At 46.0% G+C, this 20,959-nt stretch overlaps 1 protein-coding gene across 5 annotated transcripts in view; it reads right to left on the bottom strand.

Moving 5' to 3' along the window:
* The window catches only part of LOC138497336 (beta-Ala-His dipeptidase-like), a 596,337-nt gene that overhangs the window by 459,651 nt on the left and 115,727 nt on the right, over positions 1 to 20,959 (bottom strand). The window lies entirely within an intron of this gene.

Here is a 20,959-nt window from a genome sequence, read left to right as displayed (position 1 = left end):
CCAGCTGGTCATCGACAATTACAGGGGTAGACCTTGGGGCAGTCCGGGAGGACTGGACGTATGGTTTCATTAGAAACGTGTGAAACACTGGATGGATCCTCTTCCAGGAGTCTGGTAGTTTGAGTCAGAAGGCCACTGGGTTTATGATTTACTTTATGGAAAAGGGGCCATAGTACTGGGGAGCCAACTTATTTGGTCGTAAATGTTGAGGCAGTAGTTTCGAGGATAGCCAGACCTTATCACCCACTGCATAGGAAGGTCCTGGTCTTCTTTTAGAGTCTGCATAATGCTTGGTGTTAGTTCGGGCCCTTTCTAAGTGTTCTTTGGCTTCCTTGTGTACGTTGATGAGAGTTTCAATCCAGGAGTCGACTGTAGGTACTGGTGTAGGATGTGGGAGAATGGAAGGTAGAACCGAAGGGTGGAATCCTTGGCTGCAAAAAAAAGGGCTGGTCTTGACAGCCGAGTGATCCAAATTGTTGTAGGCGAATTCCGCCACCGGTATTAAGAGTGACCAATTGTCCCGTACCTTGGTGGTGAAACAACAAAGATATTGCTCTAGGGTTTGGTTCACACGTTCAGTAGCTCCGTTAGTCTGTGGATGATAACCTGAGGAGAGGGCGCGTTGGATTCCTAGAATATGGCATAAGTGTTTCCAAAATTGAGAGATGTATTGATTTCCTCTGTCTGATATGATCTTGGAAGGAAGTCCATGAAGTCAAAATATGTGTTCCAGGAAGATTCCATTGAGTTCTGAGGAAGATGGTAGTTTGAGGAAGAGGGTAGTTTATACAATGGTGTAAAATGAGCCATATGAGTGAATAAATCAATGGTGACCATGATAGTCGTGTATCCCCTGGAAGGTGGCAATTCTCCACAATAAAGTCCATAGCGATGACTTCCCAGGGCCTTGTCGGTAGCGTAGGTTGAAGAAGGAGACCCGCCGGTCTCTTGTTATCATGTTTGTTTTGATTGCAGACTGCACAGGCTTGGATGTACAGTTGAATGTCAACTTTCATTTTTGGCCACCAAAATTGTCTTTGTATTAGACGGAGGGTGTTGGTGATGCCATGATGTCCTGAGTGAAGGGTATAGTGACAGAGGTTTATAATCCTTTGTTGTAGCCTCTGTGTGGGAATGACCAGACCATTATCCTTGAACAGATACCCGTCCTTTGTTCTAAGATTCCATCGATTCTTCCCTGTAAATTCCATCCAGATCTCAGAGGACTGGGTTTGCATCTGAATGTCTTCCAGGAGGCCGATTGCTTGGGCTACAAAAATTGTGTGGAGAAACATCTTTGGGAAGGACCGATCTTCAAGAGTTTCATAGTCGGAACGTCGGGATAAGGAGTCAACAATTATGTTCTGTGTTCCAGGGACATGATGGATCTGGAACTGGTACTGGGCAAAGAAAAAGCCCCAACGGGCGTGACGACTATTCCAACATTCCAGAGATTGCAAAACTTGAAGCTTCCGATGGTCCGTACGGACCTGAACAGGATGTTTTGCTCCCAGAAGTAGATGACACCACTCTGTGAAGGCTTGACGGATGGCTAACAGTTCCTTTTCCAATACGGAATAATGAGTCTCGCTGAGAGTTAGAGTTCATGAAAGATAAGCAATGGGATGTTCTAAGTTGTCCTCGAATTCCTGCTTTAGAACTGCTCCTATGGCATAGTTAGAGGCATCCGTCTCCACTACGAAAGGTCGATTGATGTCAGGTTGAGCCAGGATAGGGGCTTGTGTAAACTCTGCCTTTAATCGTTGGAACGCTTAATCCTGGGCTGCTGTCCAGAGAAAGGGAGTATCTTTTTTCAACAATTTAATGATCGGTTGAACTATCTCAGAAAAAAAAGGTATGAATTTCCAGTAAAAGTTGGCAAGTCCCAGGAAGGATTGAATCTGTTTCACGGTAGTTGGAACAGGCCAGGATGGTATGGCTTTTACTTTTGAGTGGTCCATTCCAATGCCTTCTGGACTAAGGACAAATCCTAGATAGTGAACAGTAGAGACATGGAAAAGGCATTTCTCGGGTTTAGCCAGGAGCTTGTGTTCATGTAGCCGCTGTAAGTCTGCCTTAACATGCTCTTCATGCTTAAAATGTTCCTTGGAATATATCAGAATATCGTCCAGGTAAACTATGACAAAGAGGAACAGCATATCGGAAAACACTGGTCCATGAAACGTTGGAAGACCGCTGGGGCATTGGCGAGTCCGAAGGGCATGACCAGGTATTCAAAGTGACCAAAGGGTGTTCTAAAGGCTGTTTTCCATTTGTCACCCTCCCTAATACGGATCAGATGGTAGGCACCTCTGAGATCCAATTTCGTGAAGACTACAGCTCCTCTCACTGCTTCCAGGATATCTGAGATTAAGGGCAATGGGTAGGGGTCCTTGAGGGTGCATTGATTTAAACCACGATAATCAAGACAAGGCCTAAGCTCTTTAGTATCTTTCTTGGGAACAAAAAACAACGAAGTTCCCGCTGGAGATTTGGAAGGTCGTATGGTGCCATTTTCAAGATTGGTATCCAAGTATTCTTGGAGGGCCCTTTTCTCTGGTTTGGATAAAATGAACATCCTTCCAAAAGGAATCACTGCTGAGGGTTCAGTATCAATAGTGCAGTCTTCAGGTCTGTGAGGGGGTAGGGCCTGAACTATGGCAGTTGAAAACACATCAGTGTAATCCTGATAGGCCCTAGGAACCTGGATGATATTTGAGACCATGAATGGGCCTTGCTGGTCTGTCAGCGTACCTTGAGAAGATGTCGACCAGGAATCCAGGGATAGACAGTGAGACATACAATGCTCAGAACCAAGAAACAGGGATTCTGCTGCCCAGTTGATGTATGGGTTGTGCTTCTGTAACCAGGGCATACCCAGTACCATTGGGTAATGAGCAGACTTTATGATGTCAAATTTGATCACCTCTCGATGATGGTTTATCGAGAGCTGGATCTCTTTGGTTTGTAGGGTTATGGGTCCTGAAGAGAGAGGTCTTCCATCGATAGCCTCTACAGGTTGCATGATGCCTCGAGTTTCATATGGAATGTGGTGGTTAGTGACCCAATCTTCATCTATAAATATCCCCATGGCTCCACAATCCACCAATGCCAAAATGGGGTAGGTTTCATTCTTGGATGGCGATAGAAAGGCCTGCAAGATCACAAGATTGTTTTGTCCAGGAGAGTTCAAGGATGGAATAGATGTGGAGCAAACATCTCTCTCCCGAAGCTGTGCTCGAACTAGGATCGGGAGCTGGCGTTTCCCGAATGCTGTGGAGGAGCTAAGGGACATTATCTCACAAGATGTTTGTCTGAGGCACAATACATACACAGCCCAGTGTGAATCTGTTGCATTCTTTCTTGCGGGGATATGCGTCCGTGGAAGGCCCCCAGTTACATGGGCTCTGGATCTCTAGTGGGGGCAGGAGTGGGCTCAGCTTTAGAGGAAGGTTCGATGGAGGTCTTTTGGTAAGGCATTCTAGTCTTCTTCTTTTCTGCCTTCCTTTCCTGGATACGGAAGTCTATCTGTAAAGAGAAGTCCATAAGAGCCTGGAAGGAACATGGGCAAGCCACTCTGGCTAGCTCATCTTTTATTTCTTCATTCAGTCCTCTTCGAAAAAGGGTAGAACAGGCTTCTGAGGACCAATCTGCTTTTTTGACCAGTTGCTTAAAGCGTGTCACATATGTAAGCATATCCTGGGAACCTTGTTGGAAATCCAGTAGGTGTCCCTGGGCACTGTAGACCTGTTCTGGGCGGTCAAACATGGTCTTTAGAGCCTGTACGAATCCATCATAGTCATCTAGGAGGGCATCTCCAGAATTAACTAAAGGCATATCCCAAGTTAATGCATTCCCGGAAAGATGCGAAATCATAAAGCCCACCATTGCCCTGGGGGTAGAGAAGTAGTAGGGCTTAAGGTAAAGTGGACTAAACACGAATCAAGGAATCTGTGAAGGTTTTTTGAAGAACCGTCGTATTTATCTACTACTCCGCCCAGCAATACGCTTTCCTTGGTCGCGGAATCACGGGACAGGACTAATTGTTTTAATGCAGCATTCTCGGCTTTAAGATTTTGCACTCCTGTTGTTAACTCCTGCATGCCGCGCATGAGGTCTTGAACTGCTGCCTCCATGTCCGTATCACTTTCAGTTTGTTGGCGTCTCAATCTTCTGTCACAGGTTTCCCCTCTTCTCACCTGTCTGTGTTGTTTATTGGAGTTCTTTGAAGGAGTCTTCTTGCGCACAGTTCGGGTCTTGTATAACCCTGTGCGAACGTCCTCAGTTTCCAGCGTGCATTCAGCATTCCGACTCCTGGAACGTTCAGAATGTCCGGAAGTCCTGGAAACGATGAAGAGTGTACTCGGAGACGGGTACACAGAGATCCGGGATGCAAGAGGTAATAAAGAGGAAGGGAATGAATGAGGGGGGAAAAATAGGGGCCAGGAACCAGGAATCAAAAGAAGGTAACGAGAGCGAACTATGGCAGCACACATCTAGCCACTGCAAGCGGTAGCGTTGAGACGCGTGGGCCCGCGTGCTACGTCTGGTGCGGAAGCTGGTAAACAACATTCCGTGTCTGACGGCCATGTTGGGAGTACTGCTGAGTGTAAGCCCCTATGTGTCAGGGACCAGGAAGTCCAAAAGGGATGCATCCGATGGTTCATGACAGTATCCTTCCTTAAGAGCTATCACAGTTCTCCATGCTCTTCCCTCATCATCTGTCCCATGAACAACCACCCTTTCTTGATTTACCGCTGCTGCCTCTAGCTCTGTGGGAATAACCTGTCCCTCATCATCAACCATAGGTATTTCTGGCCTAAACAAAAATTCAAGTATTCTCAATAGTTTCCCTGTCAATCCAGAAAGCCATGTCAACAAAATATTTACTCCAGACAAAAATATTTCTGGATCTAAAGGAAACCCTTGTAATGCTTTTTGTCCTGTAAAAGCTAATATGAACTCTCTCACATTCATATAATGTATCCCTGGAGTTGAACACACTATCCCTTTGCCAGTAAAAGATATTGGCATGTTTAATTTTGTCATAAAGTCACATCCTAATATGTTGACTGGTGTCTGCTGAGAATACAATAGTAGCATTGACATGTCATGTTCACCTATAGAAAGTGGTAATTCGACAGAAAAAGGAACCAAACTTGTGGACCCAGAGAATCTCTGTGCATTCATGGAAATCCCAGACATTGGGTATTTTCCCTCTCGAACACAGGAACGAGTTGCTCCTGTATCCACAAGGAATGAGAATGTCTTGCCCCCTATCATTACCCTGACTCTTGGTTCCTCTTGTGGGTCGGGTGTCACAGAACAAGTCGCTCTGTGGACATTCCCATTGTGAATATAAATGCATCCCTGTAGCCGTAAAAGGATTATCTCCCACTACTATCAAACTTTCCTATCCTGGGTGTGGACTCCTGTGGAGCGCCTGTATTGACCTTCCATTGTGGCACTGTCGCTTGTTGCACCGGTGAGTACTGTGGTTGCTGTGTCTGTACTTGTGTTTGCATGGGTGCTGGCTGTGGTTGTCCTTGTGGTGACTGTGTTTGCAGTGTAATCTGCTGTGTTTACTGTGTTTGTGGCACACCTATCTGATACTGCATGTAATCTTGGGCCTAATATTCCTGTGGTTCTGTATTGTACTGCAGAGAATAGCCCATCCCCCCCTCTTGGAGCTTGCCAGTTCTGTTGCATGCCTCCTCCTCTACTTCTACATGTTCGGGCTGTATCTCCTGTTATCCCACAATTGCAGCATTGCTGTGATTGTCCCCCATTAAATCCTCCACCCCATTGAGGTTTTTGAAATCCACCTCATCCTCTAGGTCCATTCATTCTACCTCTTGGCCAAAGGTTGTGCCCACTCTGATCCATAAGGTGCACTACATTGCTTTGTTGTGCTGACTGTGCTTCTTTTGTGGCCATGCCTTCACCACTCGTCAATACTGCCCCTTCTATAGAAAACTTTGACAATTTTTTCTGAACTAACTTTGCTTCTTCCTGCTTTCTATTTTCAGCATTCTTATTTTACTCTTGAAACAATCGACAATGATGTACAATAGTCAACTGTATTTCTGGCCATGGCCTTGCTTCCATCGCTACCTGTTTCTTCATCGGCCGTTGTACTGGCTCAGGCAATCCCCGACATAAAATATGATCAAATAATGTCAATGTTTTATCCCATGGTTCTGTCATCCCAAGAACCAACATTCCTGAATCTCCTGAATAAAAGCAACAGGGTCTTCGTCCTCCCCCATTTTCCTAATCATAATCACACTCATATCTGATGTGTCAGGATACTGTACTCTAAGCGCCCTCTATATGTCTGCTCTGCAATTATTAAATAGTGCTCTGTCATGTGTCATGTTCTGTGCAGTTACACTTGCATATCCTGCTCATCTCCAAATGTCATCAGCTCTCTCTCACCTAGGATAGCTGCCAGTAGGCCTTTTACATCACCCACTGCTAGCGTAATTTCCAGTGTCATTCTTTCTAATTCATAAATCCATTTTCCCGCACCCACAGTCAAACTAGATAATTTACATTTAAAATGTTCATTATCCATTTGTGGCCGCAGAATATATTGTGGTCATCCTTGTCCTTTCTCGAATAACGGGAATTTTGTAAATCCTGGTCCAAAATCATATCCACCTACACTTCGCATCTTCCATGTGGTGCTAGTCTTGCCCATTCGTCTCCTTCCAGGCAGTGATCTTAGCCTACTTACATAAGGCGACTGTGCTGGTGATCGTTCAGAATATGGCATAGGTTCTGGCGTTTTTCTTTTGCGTCTTCTAAATCTGACCACTTTACCCCTCTCTCTATGTTTGAATCTATTGAAAAACCGCATTCACCTTCTCTTCATGCTTTCTCATTCTTCTCCCTCTCTTCGTCTGACATCATTATACCCGAACTGGTATGGCCATTATCTAATTCCTCATCATTAAGATCTAGCCTACTTAGGGACAGTGTTATATGCTTGTGCATCAATGCCTTATCCATTCTATCTCCTATTTACTTTGGTGGAGATCCTGCATCGTTCCACATAGCCTCATAACCACCCTTCTTTTATTTGTCTATGTAGATCACCGATCCTGTTCCCGATGCCTTCTGCCACATGCATGTTCGCAATGTCTGAATTCTCGGTATCCCTTGCAGCTGCCTGCAGGGTTGTTTTGATCCTCTATCTTCTTCCCATCGCTCTCGTACTTCAATGGGTATCATACTTCTATTAACAATATTATCTATTTCATCATCTTTGTGTTCTCTACTCCTTCTCATTTCTTCTTCTCTTCTTCTCATCTCTTTGTTCTCTTCTTCATCTCGCCTTCTTTGCAACCTATGCTCTTTCAATCTTTGGGCTTCTATTTCTTCATGTTTCTTCACTTCTATTCTCCCTTTCTGTTTTATCTGTTCTTCGTACCTTTTCCATTCGTCCTTTCATTTCCTATCTCTTTCTCTTCCTTGTATGCCCTTTCTCATTCTTTTTCCTTCTTTTCTCTTTCCTCTCTTTCTTCTCTCTCTTTAACATCGTCAATGCCCTTTCCATCTAATTTAGGTAATATCTATCCTCCCATCCACTCGTTTTGTACTATTGTCTTTCAACTTGCTTTGTCTTTCTCTCTCTTTTGTCTCCTGACTTCCTCTTCTATTTCTATCTGTCTGTTGTTTCTCTCATTGCGCTCTTTATATTTAAGGCATGCAGACATACATTTACGTTCTTTATTCTTACTTTCTTCCATGCTGTCTTCACTATTATAAGTGGGAAGTGCGTATGTTGGATTAATATACCCGCTGACTGCTTTTATTTCCTTTAGAGGATAGCTTCCCTATTTGTCTTCCATTGTGCTATCATTTTTAGGAGGAGAAAGAGAAGCTGAGGGTGTTACATCCTCCTCTTTATGCTGATTTAGCATCCACTCCTTTTCAGGCGGGTCTACTCTCTCACTCTGATACATCTTGCATATTTCTAAAACAGCTAACCTTTTCTGTAGCTTCTTCCATTCATATATACCATGCAAGTATGTTGTCATGTGTCACAGCACTGCTTTTGATAATTAACCTTCTTGAGGCCACGGTATACGTGTTTTATTAGTCGTGCCTTGTACACACTCAGCGGGGCACTTTCTAATCTTAGGTGAGTATCTTGGTAATGTCCTGCATTAATGTAGAAGGGGAGTGCCCCCCATAATGACAAGACTATTTAACTGTCAATACTTGCTCGGTTTTTCATTTATTATTTGTTTAATCACATTACAATAATCACTTTAGACCAGCACCATCTCCAATTTCCAAACTTATACAGCAATATTGATTTTATTTCTTCATTTATAGTTTTTTTTATCAATTTGTACTATCCTGTTATTATTTTTGCTAATTTATGAATGTTATTTTATTCAATTTTTCCGCAAATACTTCCCTCCCAGGTTTGATTGGTGCCAATCGCTTGCTTTTCTAGGGTCTAATAACTTTATCATTGTATTGCTATCGTTTTTATAGTGTTTAAAATTTCAACCTATTTTATTACCACTAATACAAAACATGTCAATATATTTTGTATACTTATTTTTTTACCAAAAACCCCCAAACACGTGTGCACACTTTTTCTACTATCGTCTTGTCCTATTCTCCTGATAGACGTATCTCATCTCTATTTCACTCAATTTTGGAGTATGTTGCGCACCCTTCTTTGGCTGTACCTGCAGGAACCCCTTAAATAATACTCTGTTCCAGAGTTTGGTGTGGTCCATTCTCCCTCCTTGAGGACAGGTATCAAGGTAACTTATTTTCCCTAATAAATCCCGTTACAGTCCCCCCACTATATATATCCTTGCAATACGGCCCCTCCTCCTTTTTTTGCCACTTTCGATGTTTCTACTTACATCCGTTATTCACTTCGAGCCCTTTGGTATCGACTCTTCCCCAATCGACCACTTCACCTTCAATCCACAGGGCGCCTGCAGGGGCCAGACAGGAATTTCTTCAAAGGGGCACCTGCCAGCTGTCTCAGGTCACACGTGTTGTACTACCGCTCTCCACAGGAAACTCTGCAGTCTTCCGGGTAATGGTGTAAGACGTTGAGCATCCGAGGGTCTGGATCTGAATCATCCTCGGCTACCAAATGTGCAGTAGCACCTTTGATAGTTCTTATGCACAGAATGGGATTACCAAAATAAACAATCTCAGTCCCAAATAACCAGACAGACTCAAAGAATAGGGCACAATACTACTTTATTATCAGTTCAATAAAGTAGGGAAACCTGGCGAACAACAAATCATAGTCCACACACTCTCAATTACATTTCAGGTACACAAACGCTTTATACCTCGATGTGCGTCAGCTATGACATCATCCTATGTGGCAAATGATAAACCATATCCAAAGGAAGGATTGGTTAGGGGGACATATCTACTATCATCTCTATAAGTGTTAGTAACACAATTGGCTGCCCCTCATCTGGCAGGCATACCTTGAACTTCTCTCTAGCTACGTATAATACAGATTATAGCAGCTTTACAACAGCAGATTGGCCCCATGCAACAATGTTTGCTTACCATTGCATAGGACCTTATGATTGGTTGGCATGCTCTCCCAACCTTGGACAATCGGCTTGTTAGCTGCACATAAGCAAAAACGAAAACCAGGTGCAGAGAGCAAAGGCAGACTACTGCCCACCGGCCCAATTAGTCTACCAACTCTCATCAGACAAGCCTTCAGCCAAGGCCTCTTCTTTGCACTTGAACTTGCTGAATGTTGTCTTCCCTGGAACTTTAAGGGGAGTTAAGGTACATCGTTATCTTTGCTTAGGGCTTATGAACAGGCCTTGTTTTTTGTTCTTGCGCCATGTATGGCGAGACCATGATTTTGACATCTCGCCTTCTATTTAGTGCTATTTGACTCAATTATGTCAGGTGTTATTACCCCCTTCGGCCTCTGGAGACTTGGGTGCTCCTATCACATATGCTTTCTGTATCTTTAATTGTCAATACTTGGCATTCACAAATGTTCACTCATTTACTTAATCTAAGAGAAATATGTCCAGCGTATATTGCTTACGCTTGTTGCCTCCTTTTGCACTTTGCAATTTACTTCTTGCTGTGGCATCCTTGATCTCTGGCCAACAGCTATTCTTTGTTCATACACAAAAAAACAAATTCCAGCATCAGCCATCTCTACAGCCATGGTCTCTCTCCTCTGAGCTTTTTGCTTACTATTATTCAGAGCTGATGTCCATCTTTTCAACATGTTTGCTTTACCCGTGTTATATTTTCTACTGCAGCAAGATTCTATGTAACTCATCAACCTTGCGCTTCTGCGTATATACAGTTGCTACTCATCTCGTTACTTATCTTCTTTTTATATGTGGTTTCTTCTCACTTGTATTTAAGCTTACTCTTGTTTCTTCAGTTATATCTTTATTCTTTAAGTATTCTTATATTGTTTTGGTGTGTCATTGTGTTTTCTCCTTATGACATCACTTTGCACATGTCAGATTTTCTTTACAGCTCTTTGATATTCAGTGGTGTCTGCAAATCTCCTGCTACTACCTCAGTTTGAGGGTACATTTGGTACGGTTGTCTGAGTGTACAACGTCTCTCATACACCCGATGCGGTATTGAAATGGTACCTGGTGTCATGCACAGTGTCTTCTTGTTCATCATCCAATATGTTGGAGGTTAGGGGGCCGGTTCTGTTCTGAAGGCATAATGGGGAACCTTCTGTTTTGAAGCCACCTGAATTCCATTTAGGATAGTGCTAGCATAAGATAGAACCAGCCAAAACCCAGGAATGCCTTCAATGTGACAGACACCGCCACGGTCCTACAGGCCTTCCACTGGTATTGACCCGTTGGGATATATAGCTCAGTCGTATAATGCAGCTGCAGCGGAGAGATATGTTTCCTGTGCTCCTCATGCTGAAACATGCCATTGTGTTTGTGTGCACAATGAGCAGAGATTTGAATATAACCTGCAGGTTACTGGCTTTAATCACAACTGGTCAGGCTCAGCTTTTCACTTCTCAGCTGCTTGGGCATACATTCAATTAGACAGAATCTACACTTCTCAAGAGCTGCAGTCCAGTTGAAGGGTGCCAGCACAGCACTTCCCAGCAGTGCTTCTATTCTTTGATCGGACAGTACTGGACTTCTGGACAAGGCTACTGTATTTTCATGGGGACAATACCAGTACTTCTCAGCAAGGCTACTAACCTTTTAATGGAATTGTATGCTAATTTATAGTGGGACTGCTATTATGTCAGTAGGACATCATATGGACTTGTCAGAAGACCTGCTATACTTTCAATGAACACTAATTCTCAGCTGGACTGCTTTTCTTTTAATGGGATAGTACTGGCTCATCGCCACAGGGCACATGTACTCCCATCGTGACTGTGCTGGCGTGCATTTACATTGCTAGCAGACAAGCCTTTGATTATATGAGCCTGGAGTTTGAAATCTACCCTTACCCTCAGGAGTAGGATGGCACAGTGAAGGTAATCTACCTTCCACTGTTTCAAAAACATCATGTAATATTACAGCACACAGTAAGCATAGGCCTGTGTACAGACAGAGAAAAATGTGGTCTCCCACTACGCTGGATAGACAGTCAATGATGATTTTCTTTTTGGCAACATGTTTGTGCACAGATAGACAGCAGCTGTGAAGCCCCTGACTCCGGTAGATATTCAATTCCCATAGCACACACATTGTACTTCTGACCAGCCCACTTTCAGGCAAGGACCCAGAATACCCACCAGCAAAATGTGGCACGCAAGTTAATTGCCCTTTGTCTCACATGAATGCTGCTGTTCACAGCTTGGTATGGACTATGCAAATATGAGTCCTTAGGAACATGCTCTACTGCAATAGCTTTTGCAGAGGTAAGTAAAACCAGCATCAGCCAGACCTTAAAAACACTTACCACATTCCTATTGCAACCAGGAACATAGTCTAACATAGTCTCCGTGTTATCATGGGAAGAGCTCTGTGTGAGTCTGTGCATTATCAAGAACAGGACTACTGATGCAGAGTTCTAGAGCAGAGCTATGGGAGGGTTTGTGTAGTATATAGAACAGTCTGTTTTCATCAACAGGTAACCCACTCGCACGCTAATCGGACAAAAAGTCCCTTTACCATTTGTTGAATTCACATTCACAGTCAATTTTAATATTCAAAAGTCTATGGGCCTCATTACACGGTAGGCGCTAAAAAATGTGATTTACCGTCATGGCGCTATTAGCGTGTCCGCCATCGTAGGAGACCGCTAATAGCGTTCCATTACGAGTTAGCGGACACGCGCATAGGGCCATGCTGGTAAATGACCCTACCGCCATGGCGCAAAAGCACCTTACCGGCTCCGACCAAAGTGCTGATAGCACCTCCGCCCTCATTCTGCACGCTATTAGCGGTCACCGCTGTTAGCGGTCACTGCTATTAGCGGTCACCGTAAAACACCGGAACCGGAAATAGCGTCATCGCACCGGAACGGGAAAGAGCCCGGCGGCCATCTTTAAAAACACAATCCATTGCCATCCCCTGCACTCAGGACCTGCAACAACACCACGACTGGCAAAACCACATCCCACAAGAACAAACAATGCCCAAGGCCCTAAAGAAAGCCGATGCGCGCCAGCGCAATGAACGCTTCTCAAACGAGGAATTGAAAATGCTGGCAGACACCCTGGCTGCAAATGCAGACGTAGTGTTCGCTAGCGACATGCGGCGCCCGGCACTCCTGAGAAAAAAGGAAATCTGGGCTGAGGTGGCGCAGAAAGTCAGTGCGGTGGGCTCCACCCCCTGCACCGTAAAGGACGTGCGCAAGCGGTGGGATGATCTGCGCCTCCGCGTACGCAGCATTTTATCGGCCAACAGGAATCTGGCCATGGGCACAGGAGGCGGTGGTGGATCCCCGATGAAGATGCAGGAGTGGGAGGAGACATGTGCCAGCACCATTGGCATAGAATCCATCGAGGGAGTGGGCCGAATGGAGTGTGGTGTGGCAACAACGTCAGACGGAGGAGAGTGACCACGCAAAACACAGCAATGCCAAGCATGAGTCCCTCCCCCAAATGTGAATTGGGAATCAGCTAATGGATGGGGTCATCACACACACATGTACACAACCCTGCATATATGCCCTGCACATCCCCACACAACCACATGCATGCAGCACCTCACACACGTGTCACCCTGACACATGTCCGGATGACCCACCCATCTGGCCAACAACCTGCAGGCCCAAACTAGATGTCCAAATCCAAAGAACTGCAGCAACAACAACATATGCATGATGCACGTTGACCCATCACTGATGTTATCCCTGTCTTGCTCCCCCACAGGGTCACAATCTGACAGTGAGGAGCTGGACTCTGCAACGCAGGCCCCACCACCCAAAAAGCAGGCCAAGGGAAAGGATGCAGGCACCAGGCCCAGTACATCGAGGGGCACTGGGATATCTGGAGTGGCCCAGCGTTCAAAAGCCACCCACGCAACGACCACACCAAGGGTCGAAATGCCATCCGACACTGTGGCAGCACCCCCACCACCCACCACTCAGGAGCCAGTGCCAGAAGGCACGCCGTCCGCAGCCAATAGCTCCGTCGGGGAAGCAGCAGCCACGGCACCTATGAGTGATGTAGACGACCCATGTCCGACACCGGAAGGGCAGCGTACACCCAGCATCCAGCTGTCCCCACTCCACAGCCCATGCAACACATCCAATGGCAGCATCCATGAGGTGCATGCCGGAGATGCAATGGATGGGTCATTCAGTCCCGTGGCGAGCTCACCTGATGTCGGCCACATGCAGCAAGCTGCGCCGAGGAGTAACAGGGGCAGGGCCACAGACGACACCATGAGCCTGATACGCCAGCGCCAGGAGGAGCTCAATGCCCTGGTTGCCCGGCAAGTGAGCGAGGCTGCCTCGACCAGGGAGGAGATCCGGGTGTTGTCAAGGGACATGAAAGCTGCCATGGACAGCAACACGACGCGCCTATGTGACGAGATGGCCGCTGTGAGGCAGGTCCTAACGCGCATTGCTGAGGCGATGGAGAGCATGCATCACTCACAGGGAGCAGATGAACCAGCCACCCCCTCGTCTACTAGCTCCGACCAGACAACCATCCTGCGCAGGTCCAGCCGGTCCTTGCGGCGGTCAGACTCACAACCCCCCCAATGGTGGTAGTGGAGGAGGGAAGTAGGGCCAGCCTGTCCCTGTTGACACTTGGGAACTAATGCAGCACTGATGTGCACACCATGTTCGGTGGAGTTGTGGGGGGAGGGGGGTGAGGGTGTTCGGTGTAGTTGTGGGGGGAGGGGGGTGAGGGTGTTCGGTGGAGTTGTGGGGGAGGGGGGTGAGGGTGTTCGGTGGAGTTGTGGGGGGAGGGGGGTGAGGGTGTTTGGGGGAGTTGTGGGGGGAGGGGGGTGAGGGTTGTTGGGGTGGAGGGTACATGCACGTTTGAATGTCATAATGCTCAATACACACGTAATGGCATGGATAATCACATGACTGGACATTGATCATTGTGTATGTGTGCTTTATTGTTGAAGGGTGCACTGTGTTTATGTCCTCCATACACCCCGTGCCCTGAGCTGAACACCAATTGCACCCTCCTAATCCATGTGCATCAGAAACAATGGTCTATCAGGTGCTGCCGCACAGCACGTCCCTCATGGGCATCGCCACCTGCATGACCTGCAGCCCCCTCTCCTCCATCCTCATCCCCGTCATCATCCTCAGACGGTGGTTGCAGTTCTATGTCAGGGGGCATTGGCACATTCTGTCTGATACACATATTGTGAAGCATGACACATGCCATGGTGATCTTGGCCACCTTCTCATGCCCGTACAGGAGTGCCCCGCCTGACCTGCTGAGGCACCGGAAGCGTTCCTTCAATAGGCCGAATGTCTGCTCGATCACCACGCGGGTACGGGTGTGTGCATGATTGTAGTCCTCTTCGTGCCTGTTCTGTGGGTTCCGCACAGGGGTAAGGAGCCACCTCTTCAGGGGATAACCTGCATCACCTGCATGGGTGCAACAATGGGTATGTGTAAGTGTCTACATAATGTGGAGCGTGCACATATCACACAAACAAACATTGCATATTCAACGACATCCACAGATCCAAGCACGCATGGCAATCAGGGTAACTGCAATGTGGGAAGGTGAGGTGGTCCTTGCAAGTGGACATGCACCATGCATGCATACAGCAGGGATTGCCATGTCCCGCCAGAGTTTAAGTGATTTGTGTTTCCTGGCCCTGGCAACGTTAGTGCCACACTGCTAGTACACTGCCATTCCTTAGTTGATGTCCCCATGCTGTTTGATGGCAATTCTGTGGTGGGGTACGGGTGTGCCTCACCACAATGGCTACAGGGGATCCATTTGTATGCACTCAGGTGCGCGGACCATTTCTGATGTTGTTCAGCGTACATTTCAGTTGTGATTTTGATATGCATGTTGCTGATTTGTGTAATGGGGGGAATGGTGTGTTGTGCGGTGTGCATGTTGTTTGGAATGGCCTGTTTGGCGTAATGGATTGATATGTTTGCCGTGGCACTCACTTCCAGCATGTGGTTTTGTCTCTGGTCCATTGTGGGCTGCCTCACTCTACAGTGATGCAAATATGTATGTCCATTCTTCTCATGACACCAGTTCACGCCCAGTTGGAGTATGCATCTCCCCCCCCCCCATTCACGGCCAGTTGGAGTATGCATCTCCCCCCCCCATTCACGCCCAGTTGGAGTATGCATCTCCCACCCTCCCCCCATTCACGCCCAGTTGGAGTATGCATCTCCCCCCCCCATTCACGCCCAGTTGGAGTATGCATCTCCCCCCCACTCACAATCCACATCACACTGACATGTGGTCGGCCTGCTACTCACCAAGTAGCCACGAACGTTGTCCAGCATGTCGCTCCATGTATCGTGGTATTGTCGAGTTCCGCAGGACCATTGCATCATGGGTTGAACCGGGATATCGGGCACAGCAATGTGTGATGATCTTATTGGAGTCACATACCATTTGGACGTTGATGGAGTGGTATTGCTTTCTGTTACAGTACACTACCTCATTGGCATGTGGGACCACCAGTTCTACATGGGTACAGTCGATGGCCCCGATGCAACTTGGGATGCCTGCCAGTGAATGGAAGCCAACTTTGGTGTTGGAGATCTCCTGGGCAGTCCGTGGCATGTATATGTGTTGACTTGTGTGCTGCAGGAGGGCATCGAGCACCTGGTTCAGTGTGCGTGAGAATACTGGTTGTGATATGCCATGCATCTGACCTACCGTATGCTGGTAGGTGCCTGTGGCCAAGAAGTGGAGCACTGTTACTACCTTCAGTAGAGGGGGGATGGCAGTACGGATGTCAATGAGACTCACAATGTCGTTGTATATCATGTCTACTATGGTGGTGATGGTATCCCAGTCCAGACGGTACAGGGTGTGTATCTGCTCAGGGGTTAGGTTGACTGGACTGGCTCTGATCCTGGGAATTGGTGGCTGCCTCTGTGGTATCACTAGGTGCACTGGTGGTGCTTGCTGCGCCTGTCTTGCCCTCCTCCTCCTCCTCCTCCTCCTGCGTCTCCTCTGTGCTGCCTGTTGTTGTAGCTGCTGCACTGCAATCATGTCCTCTAGCCCATGTAATGCTGCTAGTATTGCATCCATCTTGGTGTGGGAATGGGTGTGGGGAGGGGTGTGGTGTGCTCTTTTGTGCTGCCAGTCTCCATTGCCTCCACCTGTGCTGATTTTGTCCACCTGTGGCAGGTGGGAACTCTGCTGTGCTCTTTTAACGTGTGGTTCGCGATGCCGGTATTAACGCCTTGCCGGTAAGGGTTCTTTGGGTCTACTACATGCCGGTATTGCCATGTACGCATGGCTCCTGATGCCGTGATATTAGCGCTATGCCGCTATTTCCGGTCTGAGGGGCCGCGCGCTCACGGACTTGCCGCTAATAGTGCCACCGTACTTTGCGGTGCCGCTAATAGCGGTATGTCCGGTTCGTGATTGGGGAGGGGATTTACCGATACCGGTAATCCCTTACCGGTAACGGTATGTCCCTACCGCCTACCGTGTAATGAGGCCCTATAAGTTCATAAAACAACATTCCATATGTTTAACTTAAACCACCTCAAAACCGTTGCTGTGCGTTAAATTATTATTACATAGGAAAATAAGTGAATGATCTTTACAAGTCTAAAGAAAAATAGCCCTACGCTAAGTCTTTACACCTAGTATAATTTGTTTATATACAGTCAACTCAAACACAGTATTTAGGATGGCCGACGCGTTTTGGATAAAACATATCCATCTTCAGGGCTTTGAGTTATCCTTCTTGCTACATATATTTGCACAGTATTCATCAAATCACCTACAAAAAGTAATGAGGGCTACATTACAATATAGCCTCTCTAATATTAATAGAGCGTCAAATAGCACTATAATAAGAAGAAGAGACAAAGACTAACCTCAAATGGTTGTATGCGCACTTGAGGTAAATTCAACCTACAAGCAAAATAGTTTTTAATAAGACATAGGGCCTCATTACGACCCGGGCGGTAAGGGATTAGCGGTACCGGTAAGGGCACCGGTGCCGGTAATCCCTTACCACCCTATTCCGAGGTCCCTTTGCAGGTCCTCCCTTAACGGCTGTAAAACCAGCCGTTAAGGACGGGACCCGCAAAGGGACTTTAGAAGTAATAATGGTACCGCAATTTGCGGTACCGTTATTACCGCCTTCCCCATTCCCACTGAATGGGAATGAGGAAGGGCCATGGTGAATGGGAAATTACCGCCACCGCCAACCTTGGAATGGGGCGGTAATTGCTCCATTCACCATGGCGGAATCAGTAAAGTTTTGGAGGCAACCTCCAGGGTCGTAATGAGGCCCATAGTTGGCTATGTGTTCCCAAAAATGTATCAATCTTCTCATGTTTCAATATGTGAGTTCAAAAGGAAAAATAAAGCGCTGACCCAGCCTTGTTCGAAGAGAAGCATGCCAAGTGATCTTGTGTTCTCGAAGTAGCATAAAGGAGGCTTCTACCTCTCTCTCTAGAAAAGTAGCAAGAGTATGGCTTTTGGGGTGTCATCATGTACAGACTAGCTTTGCTCTAGAGTCGGATGGGCATTGCAAGTTGAACGCTTGTCTGTGTTCAGGGGAAGGGTATGGTTGTGGCTCCTTGCGGAAGGGATGTGACCTAGCAGTTTTGGCTGGACTGTCCCTTTTTGGGGTGGGATCAAGCCTGATTTGCATATGGTTTTTCCCCTTCTGTAATGGCTTGGCGGGCAAAGAATAATGGTCTGGAGGGTTGCCCATAACAATGCCAGAGGTTAAGATTCATTCTAAACCTTCTAGCCATCACCTATTTGTTTTTGCTTTGTCACCCAGAGTGGGACGGGTATGCCCTGATGTGGGTACTGTGCCTGCTGGGCCTAGAGACCCATGCTACTCCACACTGATGAGGCCCAACAAGGCCGAAACATGTGTGGGTATGCTTGTAGTCTTGTGCAGAAGGGATGTGACATAGCAGTTCAGGCTGGACTGGCCCTTTGCGGGGTGGGACCAAGCCTGATTTGCATATGGTCTTTCCATTTTTGTAATGGCTTGGCAGGCAAAGAACGATGGTTTGGAGGGTTGCCCAGAGCAATGCCAGAGGTTGAGATTCATTCCAAACCTTCCAGCCATCACCTCTTTGTTTTTGCTCTGAAAAACAATCACCAATTACCATGAGAGGCTAACTGTGAATGACGTTTAACCCAGTCAAAGGTCTTTTGGATATTCATTCTTAATAAAATAATTTCAGCTGGTTTTAATGCAAGTCTTGAACCAGGCTGTTACATTACATTTGAATGGTTATGACTTTGATCATTATGGACGAAGGCCCCTCAAGGATCAAGGGCTTGAAGAGTAAACAAGCCTGACCACCACCTGCGCTGCCTCGTCGCTCACGTAATCAATTTGTATGTCTCTGCTACAGCCCTTTATTTAATTGGAGAAAACCTACAAATCTGATGTGAATTTGGCAATATGAATAAAAAGCATCCCAAAAATCACTTCATGAGAAAGGTTGCGGAACTAACGAGAAACATCACAATCGGTATTAACGTTTAAGTTCCACCGTAATTCGTGCCCTTTTTGGTAATACTACTAGACACATGAGTTATTGAAATCGGCTTCCCATGAAAAATATTGACTTAAACATTGATACCTCAGCAACAGTAATAGTATGTACAAACAGAGACCTAAGTACAATGTTCGCATACAAAACAACAAAACAGGAGCACATTATTACATACATTTCGGCTTTTCAGTGTTTACATATGGCCATGCTTTTGATAATAAAAATGTCCAGTTATTCCCCTTTGCTTCCCTCCAAAAAAAAGATAGGCAGGCTAAAATCTACATGTGCTTACACAAGGAGATGATGACACCCCCCTGAAGCATACCTCTGGCACATTTCCGAAAAGTGAAACCAGTCCTTTAAAAAGACAGGACCAGGCTATTATGGTTGTGCAGGCACGTCATTTAGGGGACGCCGGGGGTCGCAACTGCGACCCCTGAGGTCTCCCTTGTTACCCCTGTGATCTCCTTGCTATCCCGAATTTTTTTTTTTTTATGTAGTGCATTTTTTTTTATTTTTTATGCAAGCTCCTGGGCTGTAGCTAGCGCCATGTGGCTCTTTGCTTCTGGAGTGGCTGTCTTTCTTGTTCAGTCCTCTTTAAATAAAATAAAAAATATATACAAATAAAATAAACAGGGGTTCCACAAGTCTAACACTTTCAGCAGTGACCCTAAATAAGAAAGAACAGGAATACCAAATAATGTGCCTTTCTGGAATTCTATATAATAATTGCTAGACTCATTAAGGGTTTATTTCAGGCACACTTCAGGGTGTGAGTCACTGATTTAGTCTGTTCTTAAACACCTCAACTCAGCCTTTCATCCTTCCGAGGTCGATAAATGAGTACCAAAACAGGATAGGTGATATTGTATGTATATATTTGCTTTATAAAGCACGTAAGCGTAAGTGCTATAATAACACATAATTATCATTTGGCCATGGACGTCTGCTTGCATTCACAGTAATTTGGTAATATGGGCCTATAGACACTGATCTTAATGATACATATTGTGTTCCATTCTTGTATGAAATGTATATCACATTATAGTGATATTGTAACCATATTTTTCGTAGTGTATTTAGGAACATTACTATGTGATGCCACTTCCTGTTTTGTCAAGAGGTGAAAGGTTGTGTTCCGTCGCTTTCCACGATATTACTACAGGGTGGGGTCAAATGACATCATTTCCTGTGATTTCACCAGAGGTCAATGGTCGTGTGCTGTCACTTCCGCTAGCCCTGGCATTTTGGTGAAATGATGTCCCTGTGGTTGTGAATGTTGCCTAGACTTTGTTAGCCCCCCTTTTGCTCGTTCTTTGTATATTAGCTTTAGGGTGGGTATACTTTGGCTGGCCCGCTTCACAAAACCGTGGGGTGTGTCAGGTGTGGGCATTTGTCCTCTCTGTGCGCTCGAGGGGGAGACTATTACAAACTTTTTCTTTTTCTGCCCTCGTCTTAGAGCACAGAGGGAGCTCTACTTGAAACTGCTATTAAGGTCAGCTGGCAGTAGTACTATGGCAGGGGCACTAGCATTTTGCAAAGGAAGGGATGACCTGCAAACTGTTTCTCGGGTAGTTAAATACATCCATGATCTTGGCTCTTAAGACCAAGGGAGCAGTGAGTGGACAAGATAAATAGAGTGGGCGCTTATTCATGGACAAGGGCGTGTTCTCTCCTCCCAGTATTTTATACTGATATTATGTTCCTAAAAAGTTTGTATTAACCCTTAATGAATTCAATGGTTTTTATTTATGTGTTTACATTTTAAGAATGTGTCGTTCACTACTGTATTATTAATGCTGTTTTTGCTTCTATTGTTTTGTAT

This window comes from Ambystoma mexicanum, chromosome 5q (assembly GCF_040938575.1).
Source record: "Ambystoma mexicanum isolate Mex_15411 chromosome 5q, UKY_AmexF1_1, whole genome shotgun sequence".
Taxonomy (NCBI): Eukaryota; Metazoa; Chordata; class Amphibia; order Caudata; family Ambystomatidae; genus Ambystoma; species Ambystoma mexicanum.
This window is presented reverse-complemented; position numbering and strand designations above follow the sequence as displayed.